General features: G+C 45.4%; 1 long non-coding RNA gene across 1 annotated transcript in view; it reads left to right on the top strand.

Annotated features, from left to right (window-relative positions):
• The window catches only part of LOC143421714 (uncharacterized), a 64,539-nt gene extending 61,488 nt beyond the window's left edge, over positions 1-3,051 (top strand). Inside the window, exon 3 of the long non-coding RNA XR_013101276.1 lies at positions 2,239-3,051. This is a non-coding gene — a long non-coding RNA (uncharacterized LOC143421714). The remainder of the gene's footprint in view (positions 1-2,238) is intronic.
• Positions 3,052-12,304: the final 9,253 nt, after the last annotated feature.

Here is a 12,304-nt window from a genome sequence, read left to right as displayed (position 1 = left end):
TCTTGTATCCATGATCTTGTTCTTTCACTCACTACCCAAAGCTCATAACCATAGGTGAGGGTGGGGATGTAGAATGACCAGTAGATCGAGAGCTTCATTTTTGCACTCAGCTCCCTCTTCACCATGACAGACTGGTGCAGCGTCCGCAGCTGCAGCACCAATCCATCTATCGATCTCCCGCTCTCCCTACTTGTGAAAAAGACCCTGAGACACTTAAACAGACCATGACTTTGAGGTACTGATTCTCATTCCCGCTGCTTCACACTCGTCTGCAAACCGTTCCAGTGCAAGATGGAAGTGACCACCTGATGAAGCCAACAGAACAACATCAGATGCCCAAGAGGAAGCCTTCTGGCATTTGGCTTCATCTAGAAATTCTTTCCATATAAATTATGATAAGAATCAGTGACAAAGGCAGAGGCTGTTCCTTCGAGTCACACCCCTCCAGGTCTTATTGTTGTTTCCCACATGAACAAGTCTCCCACTAAGACGACAGTCCCCAGGTGGAGCTATCTTTTGGTGCACAGTTCTCCGACCCAAAGGTGAGGGAACAAACCCTCTCATCCACCAGGAAAAACTTCAAAATACAGGCAGCAAACCAAAGGGATACTACGATACCCACCCCAGCCCATCGGCTCTCACCAAGTGCAGCTCCAGACTGAGACGGAGTCCAGCCCCTCTCCAGGAGACAGCTTCTGGAGCCGAAACGATGCGTTGAGGTGAGCACGACTATATCTCTCAACCTCTGGCACTAGCTCAGATTCCTTCCCCACCAAAACCCTACGGTGCCTCCTATGGGTGGTGGGTCTACAGGAGGGTGGGCCCATGTTCCTTTTTCAGGCTGTGACCAGAGGGGCCCCATGGACTAAGCCCCAGGCCAACAGGTGCTCACCCTCGGGAACCCCCGGTGACCCTGTCTAGGGCAAGGTGATCTGTTCCGAAATTGTGAGTCAAACAGTATTTGCCTCACTTCCAGATACAAACAGACAAAATGATGATGGCTAAACAACCAGACATTGTAATAGTGGACAAACAGGAAGACGGCCGTAGTGATAGACGTAGCGATACCAAATGACAGGAAGAAGGAAGACAAGAAGCTGGAGAAGTACCAAGGGGGAAAGAGGGTAACTTTTTAATACATGAAAATCCATATTAATGATAATTATTAATGACAAGTTGGCTACTTGAACATGGCATACATAGATAAGGACCAAGATCATACAGTCAGGGAAAATGTATTTGAACCCCGGCTGATTTGTACGTTTGCCCACTAACAAGGAAATGATGAGTCTATAATTTCAATGGTAGGTTTATTTGAACAATGAGAGACAGAACACTAACAAAAAAATTTTTTAAAAATTAATTCGCATTTTCATGAATGAAATAAGTAGAATAGACAGAAAAGGTGACAACAGTTTGGTGTTATTATTCGCAAATGGAAGAACCATAAAATAACTACCAATCTTTCAGTGATAATGAGAATGGTGTGGAACCAGCTCAGAACTAATCGGGAGGAGCTTGGAGGAAAATCAGCTGGGCCCCAAATAATTTTTTCCCTGACCATATACATATACATATATATCATTTAACGTTTGAACATTCACTGTGACTCTACAGTGACTTCACTTTTTTATTGTGGACTACAAACTCCACCATCCACACAATACTGACAAATAGACTGTTAAACTGGGTAGCTCATACTCATATAGCCTAATTTCACAAATCACAGATTTTCACAGTCTCATGTTTAAAGGGAAAAACTAAACACATTTAACATTTCTTCTGTTTCTGGTTGCAGTGACTTTCATGCTATTACTTCATACAGTATTCCATGAGTTTTGTAATCGCCTGAAGATTTGCAAATTATATTACTAGACTAAAAGTTCTTCTCATATTTTTAGCACAGAGTTCAGATCTGCTCTGAACTTTGCGAGTACATCTCCAAATTAGTATATTTCCAAGTGCTGTTATTTTCACCTGTGTAGCTTTCCCTGTGCTCTAAAGCTGCTGTCATTTGATCACGACATGCACCAGACACTGTCCCGCTGCAAATGATCAGACAACCTTATGAGTAATTGAGTATTCAAAGCACTAAAAAATGAGTCATAACACTAGATATGATATTTATTTGATATGGAAATGTTTATACATATGCATCACAGCTTATTAATTATTCATATTGTCTTGTTTTTTTCTGCTTGTCTGTAATATACATTATGTATTCTCTCCCTTCGACAGACACATCTTTTGAAATGGGAAAAAATGAGGTAAAAAAAGAAGAAAAGGAAGGATCAGTTGGCATCTCTCACTTTGACTACAAAAGAGTGAATGAGGGAAAAACTTCATTATATTGGCGAGTGACAGGAAATGTGAAACACAGTGACAGAGGAAGAGAATGAGGACCTTTTTTCCCTCCCCACCTCAGTTTCATGTCTCTCTCGCTGCAAAACAGAAAAAAAGAAACTCTGTGGACCATACGATCTACAACACACACACATGCACTGACCCCATATCTCCCATGAACAGTGCCACCGACCATCAACTGTCATTTTTATTCAGCGTCGGACTCACTCCGTAATCACCCTGACAGACAATGCACTGCCACCATGTTGCTACAGTGCCGTAAGTGAAGAAACAGCAAGTTAATGCCTTTATCACCAGTGTCACTGTTCTTCCAGCATTTTAACATTAAAAACTTATATTGCATGGTTATTAACTTATTTTGACAATGATTAATATTTGCATAATGTCACATTTACTGTCCCTTTATTAAAGTCACAGTGGCATAGAACGACCACATGATTCACTTTAGATGATTTCTTACAGTTTTCCAAAAGCATGTCCAGGACTCAGACGTCAGACAGTTCTGAAGCACAATCATTTCAAACATTTTCTGAATTTTTATAGTTGTATAAATTGGATAGTGCACCTCTTTCTGTTCCACCATATTTTATTAGGGAATGTTTTGATTTTTGCACATTCGTTTCAGCTAGAAAGGACACTGATATTAAACATTTTATGAAAAACTATAATCATCATTCATGAGATTACTACTACACTAAAAAAATCAAGCTGCTGCTTAGATATTAATATATTTCTGATCTATATACATAGCGTAAAACATTCTAATGATAGCTCATTGTTTACTAAAAACTTTGATCTTCACATACAATTTGTGTATAATATAACAGTTTTGTGTTATGTTACAGCTACACTGTGTGACTGAACTGAACACTGAAGTTCATTGTCAGGGTTGCTGCTGAAATTTGACTTACAAGCAGGGTTCATGTAGTTGAGCAGTGTATAGGGCACCACACTGCAACAATAAAAAAAAAGAAAGTAAAGACTTTCGATGTTTTTATTTATTTTTGAATTGGATCTTTTTCTTTTACATTAGCAGAACTCATGTAAACAATTTGCATTTAATTTACAATTAATTCCTATTTTGTTTCAGCTTTTTAAAATTTGAAATGTGACACTTTTATGGCATGCTTAATATTTAAAGGTACAGTGTGTAAAATCTCACCACTAGATGTCAGTAGATTTCAGATTACAGTCGACTGAATTCTGTTTACTATAAAATTCAGTGTGCAAATGTAATCAAACAGTTCATCAGAAAATACGATTTTTAGGACACTCAAGCCTAACATTAGATGGCATAACATTAGCTTATAGATAGTAGGGTCACATCTTTAATCTGGTGCCAATTAGTAACTGCGACAATATCAGGAATAAACGAACATGTGTATGCACATTTTCGTGTGTTAGAGCCCTGACTTCAATTCAAGAGATGAGGCTTGAGGTAAGGAGGTAGATATGTAGTCTTTCCCTCGTGTCTACCTCATCAGATATAAGACACTGGTACAATCTTTCATACCTTGAGTCTCCACAGCATACAAGTTCCCTTCTCGTCCACCTTTAGCATTCTACGTATGTGGCTAGCCTGTAGCCTCTAAAATACTTTATCAGGATTCATCAGTTTCGTAGAAGATGTAATTGCATACTAGTCAATGTACATTTTTTTTCAGCATTGTTTTTTTCTATTAAATAGCCTCCAGAAAAGACTCACAGACTATCAAACTGATATTACCTTAAAGTTTTAATTTTATTTTCATTTAATTTTTTTTAACTTAAAGTAAACTCATTGTGTTGTACTGTATACTGCTGTATGTTTAGTATTATGTAGCCCTGTTTGTTTTACGTGACTATTAGATCTGATTGCTTCTTTTACTTTTTGCAGAATCACTTTTCAAGACCTGAATTAGCTCTACGTACAGCAAAACTGAATAAACCCAGGGTTTAAAAGCATCTAATTATTACGTTATACGTTATAATATTTGTTAAAAAATCATTTTAGAATTCCACCTGTGCTTAATTACATTTTTTTGATGAACGATGCAAAAAAGGACAATGACTTGTTTAAAAAAAAAATTTAATAAAATTATTCATGCAGAATTTGATCACTGAAGATAGACAATTAAAGATTAAATTCCATTGTTCATTAATCATCTTTCATCCTCATGACTGTAAGCTTCTTTTTGAGAGCTCCAGTAGCGCCATCATTCCTGTTCTTAGTGCTTTACATATTTCAGCCACTGCATATGTCTTTTCAATCTATCAGCAAGGATCCAAAATATTCATTTGCTTTTTCACATGATTGTGTTCTCCTTGTTACTGTACAGTAACGGAAACTGACAGTTAAGGCCGCTGTTTTCTGCATAAAGGCACTGTGCAGTTTTTCTGACTGGGGTTTACTAGCTGAGGTCATCGTGGGGTTGTATGTGTGTGAGTGTGTGAGGGGGTTGGGGGTTGGGGGGTTGGACTGGCCACTGTCTTTTTATTTATTTTTGCTTCATTTCTGGCAGTACGCTGCCATGCTAGTGTTATTGGGTCCCACAGGGAAATGTGTTCAGCATCAGTCACTGTGTGTTTGAGTATTTTTTTATTTGTTTATTTTTTGTTGTATGCGGCAATGTGTGCGTGTGTGTACCAACAGCACAGTAATCTGTAGGTGGGTCATCATTCTTAATGCAGTCTGTGTCATCAGTTCCCGTGACAACAGGGGGAATGATGCAGCCGATACATATGAAACAGGGTGCCATGCATAAACATGGACGCTGCAAGAGGAGGAGGGTGAGGGCAGCACGGGGCGAGGTTATATGGGGGATGTGTGTGTGTGTGTGTGTATGTGTGTGTGTGTGTATGTGTGTGTGTGCGTGTGTGTGTGTGTGCACGTGTATCTGGTCTCTCTCTATTCCTGTTTATTATTCATCAGCCCTCCCTCAGTGTGCTGTCTGTCACTAGCTCCTCCTCCTGATATGAGTTTATATGTGTGTGTGTGTGTGTGTGTGTGTGTGTGTGTGTGTGTGTGTGTGACGGATGGTGACAGCGTCAGCGGATGGGGGATCAAGATTAAGATCAAACACAGCTCAACATCACACTCCGTCAGGTTTACTGGACGCGTATGGCCACACACACACACACACACACACACGCACACACACACACACACACACACACACACACACACACACACACACACAGACACACATGGTCTTTAAAGGTTTTAGTCTCCCATCCTCCCAAATGAAAAAAGTATTTCTCACAGGTGACAATAACGGCATAAATAAAACAACATACTCAAATGTGGGGGGGAAAAACACACTGCAAGAGTAAAAAAGATTATTACACAACAACTATTGTTGCTGAATGAACGTTGAGTTGAAAGTAAAGTCCAGTAGCTAAAAATGGGTCCTGACAGTACTTTTCTCCAGAAATAACCACCATAATCACAAGAAGATTAGCAGTTTAAATCTGGTACTTTATATATAGCGGCATAACCTGGAGGTCAATACTACGGAACAGAGCAGACATCAATGATATGATGCTGACTGAGTCATGTATACCTTGACAGGAGGAGCTGGGGTGGAGGTGTGTTGTAAAGCCGTTTGCAGTAACTGTAGGCCTTTAAAGTACTCTGATTATCACATCTTATATAAGATTTGCTAATTGGAAACACACAAAGGTATCAGCACAGCCTTCCCGTGATGTGGACAGGCTCTGAGATCAGTTGATATGCCACGATTTCTACCGTGCTTGATTCTGTGGCTTTTCTCAGTTTTCCTTTTCAATCTGATTCCATCCATAGGAACACTAAATGTATCACTTCGACCCCACTTTAGGCACAGTATAGTCAAAGGTAGTTTAGCTTCTAGTTATTAGTTTTGACATCATAGTTCAAGTACAAAAAGACTTTGTCATGGCCACATATGACATCATGTCACATTGTTTGGAAAGTTTAACACCGTAGCACCATTTTCTCACTCAGTCCATGCAACTGATGCTCTGTGTTCTCTCATACAAGTTCACGATCAGTGAGGTCACAGAACAGAGACATTCAGATGGAAACACATCCTAAGTAATAATTCTCTGTTTTTTAAAGCATTTGCTGTTGGAGCTTGCTGCATTTTAACACTGACATGTTTAAATTCCTTGTTTGTTTCAAACAAGCCGAACATCTTCCAGCTGCTTTCTGAACATGTGGCTCACTTAATGTAGTCCTTTTTCTCTCCACGTGTGTCTCAGTGAATATGTGCTTTTATCAAGATGTGCGTGTAGTATTTACAGGTAGCATGGGCAGTTGCTCTTTATTTGGTTAACGTACACACACACACACACACACACACACACACACACACACACACACACACACACACACACACACACACAAACAGCAGAGGCAGTGAAGGCAGATATGGCCTCCTCACTCCACGCAGACCATTCCAAAGGGAGATGTTTTGAATTCACTCATTACGTTGGGGTTGTGCAGGGTCAAGTTCAATGCCAGGGAAAAAGAGCGGCTACACTAAGGACACATACACATGCACAGCCTTCCAGTGAGCACAGCACGAGTAGCATTACATCCAACAAAGCTTGGGATTTTGGGTAAATACACTAAAATTAGTCTCATTGTGTTATGTTAATTTCAACAGGGGAGAGAAAAAAGGCCTAAGAATGGCCGATATAAAGCAAATGGATGGATGGAGGCTTGGCAAAAGGTCAGGCTGGGGAGCTGGTTTGGTGGAGAGAGCAAATTGGCTGGATAGTAAACATGTCTGGGAGGTGTGTAATAAATGCCATTAGTATGCATCACAGTTTCTTAACCATGGTAACTGCGCTGATTCTTCCCACTGTGATTCTGTTTCTTCTCCTTATGTTCTTCTACTTCTCATATTGGCTTGGGATCTTTGGACCTCGAATTTCTTGTTGTGCTCCTGAAACCATTTTTGCTTTGTGGCAAGGCACACAAAGAGCCATCAGGCAATAGGTAGGTGTTACATATCAATGTAACATCCACATGGATGGTCTGATCCAAGGTTTCACAAAACATTACCCAAAGCATCACACTGCCTCTGTGGGCTTGCCTTCTTCCCATAATGCATCATGTTGCTACATGCACAACAAACAGTTATGTTCTGTGTATTCTGACACCTTTCTATCAGAACCAGCATCAACCTTTTTTGCAGTTTGAGGTACCACACCGGTCAGCCTTCACTCCTTATCTGCATCAGTGAGCCTTAGCTGCCATGACCCTGTTGTCTGGTTCATCACTGTCCTACCCTGGATCACTTTTAAGATACTGATGTCTGCATACTGGGAACACCCCACAAGAACTGCAGTTTTGGAGACGCTCTGATTGTGATTTCTCATCTAGCAATCTCAATTTGGCCCTTGTCAAACATGCTCAATATGCATATACACTGGGGCAAAAAAGTATTTAGTCAGCCACCGATTGTGCAAGTTCCCCCACTTAAAATGATGACAGAGGTCAGTAATTTGCACCAGAGGTACACTTCAACTGTGAGAGACAGAATGTGAAAAAAAAATCCATGAATCCACATGGTAGGATTTATAAAGAATTTATTCGTAAATCAGGGTGGAAAATAAGTATTTGGTCAATAACAAAAATACAACTCAATACTTTGTAACATAACCTTTGTTGGCAATAACAGAGGTCAAACGTTTACTATAGGTCTTTACCAGGTTTGCACACACAGTAGCTGGTATTTTGGCCCATTCCTCCATGCAGATCTTCTCGAGAGCAGTGATGTTTTGGGGCTGTCGCCGAGCAACACGGACTTTCAATTCCCGCCACAGATTTTCTATGGGGTTGAGGTCTGGAGACTGGCTAGGCCACTCCAGGACTTTCAAATGCTTCTTACGGAGCCACTCCTTTGTTGCCCGGGCGGTGTGTTTTGGATCATTGTCATGTTGGAAGACCCAGCCTCGTTTCATCTTCAAAGTTCTCACTGATGGAAGGAGGTTTTGGCTCAAAATCTCACGATACATGGCCCCATTCATTCTGTCCTTAACACGGATCAGTCGTCCTGTCCCCTTGGCAGAAAAACAGCCCCATAGCATGATGTTTCCACCCCCATGCTTCACAGTAGGTATGGTGTTCTTGGGATGCAACTCAGTATTCTTCTTTCTCCAAACACGACGAGTTGAGTTTATACCAAAAAGTTCTACTTTGGTTTCATCTGACCACATGACATTCTCCCAGTCCTCTGCTGTATCATCCATGTGCTCTCTGGCAAACTTCAGACGGGCCTGGACATGCACTGGCTTCAGCAGCGGAACACGTCTGGCACTGCAGGATTTGATTCCCTGCCGTTGTAGTGTGTTACTGATGGTGACCTTTGTTACTTTGGTCCCAGCTCTCTGCAGGTCATTCACCAGGTCCCCCCGTGTGGTTCTGGGATCTTTGCTCACCGTTCTCATGATCATTTTGACCCCACGGGATGAGATCTTGCGTGGAGCCCCAGATCGAGGGAGATTATCAGTGGTCTTGTATGTCTTCCATTTTCTGATGATTGCTCCCACAGTTGATTTTTTCACACCAAGCTGCTTGCCTATTGTAGATTCACTCTTCCCAGTCTGGTGCTGGTCTACAATACTTTTCCTGGTGTCCTTCGAAAGCTCTTTGGTCTTGGCCATGGCGGAGTTTGGAGTCTGACTGTTTGAGGCTGTGGACAGGTGTCTTTTATACAGATGATGAGTTCAAACAGGTGCCATTCATACAGGTAACGAGTGGGGGACAGAAAAGCTTCTTACAGAAGACGTTACTGTCATGATCCTGGGTCTGCTGACCCAGCGTTTTGTGTTTAGTTTATGTAGCCTTCAGGTTTCCTAAGTTTATCATTATCATGCCTAGGTGTTACTAGTTATTTTCCCCTCGTGTTTCCACTATGTTAAGTCTCCCCTGCTTTCATGTATTTTATGTTGTCAGTCCAGGTTGTCATGTTTATATCTCACTGTTTCCTGTCTTATTGTGAAGAGGTCTGGTGTGTCTGTGTTCATCGTGTTCAGTTTTACTCTCCCATTGTCACGTCGTTATGTTCATGTGTGTCAGCTGGTTCCCCATGTGTTGCCACTTCCCTCATTATCCTCCTGTGTCCATTCTTTGTCAGGTCGTCTGCTCATCCATGTCTCATCCCCAGGTACCCATGTCAGTTCACTATGGTTAAGCTTTTTCATGTTTTGTTATTAGTTCACCCAGTTTAGGTTATTGTTTAGTTTTCACCGATGCCCGATTATTTTTACCCTCATTGCTAGCCTCAATAAACGGCTTGTTTTGTTTATCCACACTACGTTTTGGTCTGCGTTTGAGTCCTCCTCTGCAACACATACGGTCTGCCCCAGCCAGACCGTGACAGTACGACCTGACCACTATGGACTCAGCAGACCGCGAGCTTTACGAGCGTCGGGAGGCAGCCTTCGCCCAGCTGGAGGAGGAGCTCCGCTGGAAGCCGTGGCGTACCCCCGACTACGAGCGCATTTTCCACGGGACTCGGCTAGCTCTCGGAGGTCCCAAGAGCTGCCGAAAGTCCCCGCCTGTTGCGCTGCCTGCATCTAAGCCTCGCTCGCTTCAGGTGGGAGTCCTCCGTGTGGCTTCAGGCGCTCACGCTCCAGCCTCGGTGTCTCCGTTCTGTGCACCAGGGGCTCAGTCGCTCGCTCCGCCGGCTTCCTCCGCTCGAAGGAAGCGGCGCGCCCGTCGCCACAAACTGGACAATGCCGAGCTCACGGTGGTGAGTGAAAATGACTTTTATTCTCACGTCCCGTCTGACATTAAAAACAATCGGCTCACTTCCGATCCATGGGGAATTTCCCTTATGGATGACGACGTGGACTGGGAGGATCCGTTTTGTTTTACTCCCTCTACACAGGGAGGGATGAAAAGCAATTCCCGCTCGCCTAAGCCTGCACATAGGGTTAAAGGACAGACTGTTAATTACGTTACCAGGACAAACACACTCAGTTCCACTTCCGTCTGTTCAGGTTCTGTCAGTTCAGGTTTTGTTAAGTCTGGTTCAGTCATCCCCAAGTCAGCTCACTCTACAACTGTTAACCCAAGGATCTCGAAAACTATTAAAACAAGGACTGCTAATACTAAGACTGCAAAACATGAAGTGGACGGCGGGTTCATTTTTGATAGATCTATTTTTGTCGACCCTGAGCCTGCCGTTTCTCGGACTGTTTTTTCTGAGCCCGCTCCTTTTCCTGCTCGTGTTCCTCCTCCCGGGGCAGCTCGGGCCCAGCGTACCTCTGCACCCGTACCAGTTCCTCGGGTGGGGGAGGCTGAGGCCCAGTTGGTCCCTGCTCTGGTTTCCAGGCCGGCTGAGGCTCTGTCCCTTTCTGCACCCGTACCAGCTCCTCGGGTGGGAAGGGCAGTTGCCCAGCCGTTGCCGGTGCCTGTTCCGGTCCCCAGGGTGAGGTCAGCCAGGATACAGCCCGTCTCCGCACCCGTACCTACTCCTCGGGTGGGAGTGGCTAGTGTCCGGCACGTGCCTGCACCCGTCCCTGTTTCTGCTAAAGGCTCAGGAGAGTTCAGTCCACAGCCATCACCACCATCACTACTGCATGCTTTTCAGTCTATAGCTCAGTCATTAGCTCTGTTAGCAGCCCAGTCCACAGTTCACTTTCCTGTGCTTCCGTTAGCTCAGCCCTTAGCCCACTGTGCTGCTCAGCCAGCTCCCCATTGTTCAGCTCAGTTATTTGCTCAATCACCTGCTCAGCCTTTTGTTCAGCCAGTAGTCTCGGCACCTACTGGTCCTGCCACTGCTTCTGCTGGAGGGCCTGAGGAGCCCGTCCAGCCTCATGCCTCGTCTGCTGGAGGGCCCGAGGAGCCCGTCCAGCCTCATGCCTCGTCAGCTGGAGGGCCCGAGGAGCCCGTCCAGCCTCATGCCACGTCAGCTGGGGGTTCAGGAGAACCGCACCAGCCTCATGCCACGTCAGCTGGGGGTTCAGGTGAACCGCACCAGCCTCAAGCCACGTCAGCTGGAGGGCCCGAGGAGCCCGTCCAGCCTCAAGCCACGTCAGCTGGAGGGCCCGAGGAGCCCGTTCAGCCTCAAGCCACGTCAGCTGGAGGGCCCGAGGAGCCCGTTCAGCCTCAAGCCACGTCAGCTGGGGGGCCCGAGTCGCCCGTCCAGCCACCTTCAGATTCTGCTTCTGTTTCGCCTGGTCCAGCTTCAGCCCGTGCTTCGCCTGCTGCAGCTCCAGCCTGTGCTTCGCCTGCTGCAGCTCCAGCCTGTGCTTTGCCTGCTGCAGCTCCAGCCTGTGCTTTGCCTGCTGCAGCTCCAGCCTGTGCTTCGCCTGCTGCAGCTCCAGCCTGTGCTTCGTCTGCTGCAGCTCCAGCCTGTGCTTCGTCCTCGTCTGGTGCAGCCTCCGAGTCTTCGTCCTCGTCTGGTGCGGCTTCATCAGAGCCTTCGTCCTCGCCTGGTGCGGCTTCATCAGAGCCTTCGTCCTCGCCTGGTGCGGCTTCATCAGAGCCTTCGTCCTCGCCTGGTGCGGCTTCATCAGAGCCTTCGTCTTCGCCTGGTGCGGCTTCATCAGAGCCTTCGTCTTCGCCTGGTGCGGCTTCATCAGAGCCTTCGTCTTCGCCTGGTCCAGCCTCGGCCTCAGCTCCTGCTTCGCCGTCGCCTGGTCCAGCCTCGGCCTCAGCTCCTGCTTCGCCGTCGCCTGGTCCAGCCTCGGCCTCAGCTCCTGCTTCGCCGTCGCCTGGTCAAGCTTCGGCCTCAGCTCCTGCTTCGCCGTCGCCTGGTCAAGCTTCAGCCACTGCTTCTGTGTCGGCCTCGCCTGGTCCTGCGGCTGTGTTGCCGCCGCCCAAGCCGCGTTTTGCCCCTTGGAATCGCCGGCCGCTTTCCGGGCCGTTAGCTGGACATCGTTACCATCGGGGTCGGCCCCCTGAACCTTCGAACTATGACCTGCTATGCCGTCGGCCCCCTAGCCGGCCCCCTGATCACAT

The sequence above is a fragment of the Maylandia zebra genome, linkage group LG13 (assembly GCF_041146795.1).
Source record: "Maylandia zebra isolate NMK-2024a linkage group LG13, Mzebra_GT3a, whole genome shotgun sequence".
Lineage (NCBI taxonomy): Eukaryota > Metazoa > Chordata > Actinopteri > Cichliformes > Cichlidae > Maylandia > Maylandia zebra.
This window is presented reverse-complemented; position numbering and strand designations above follow the sequence as displayed.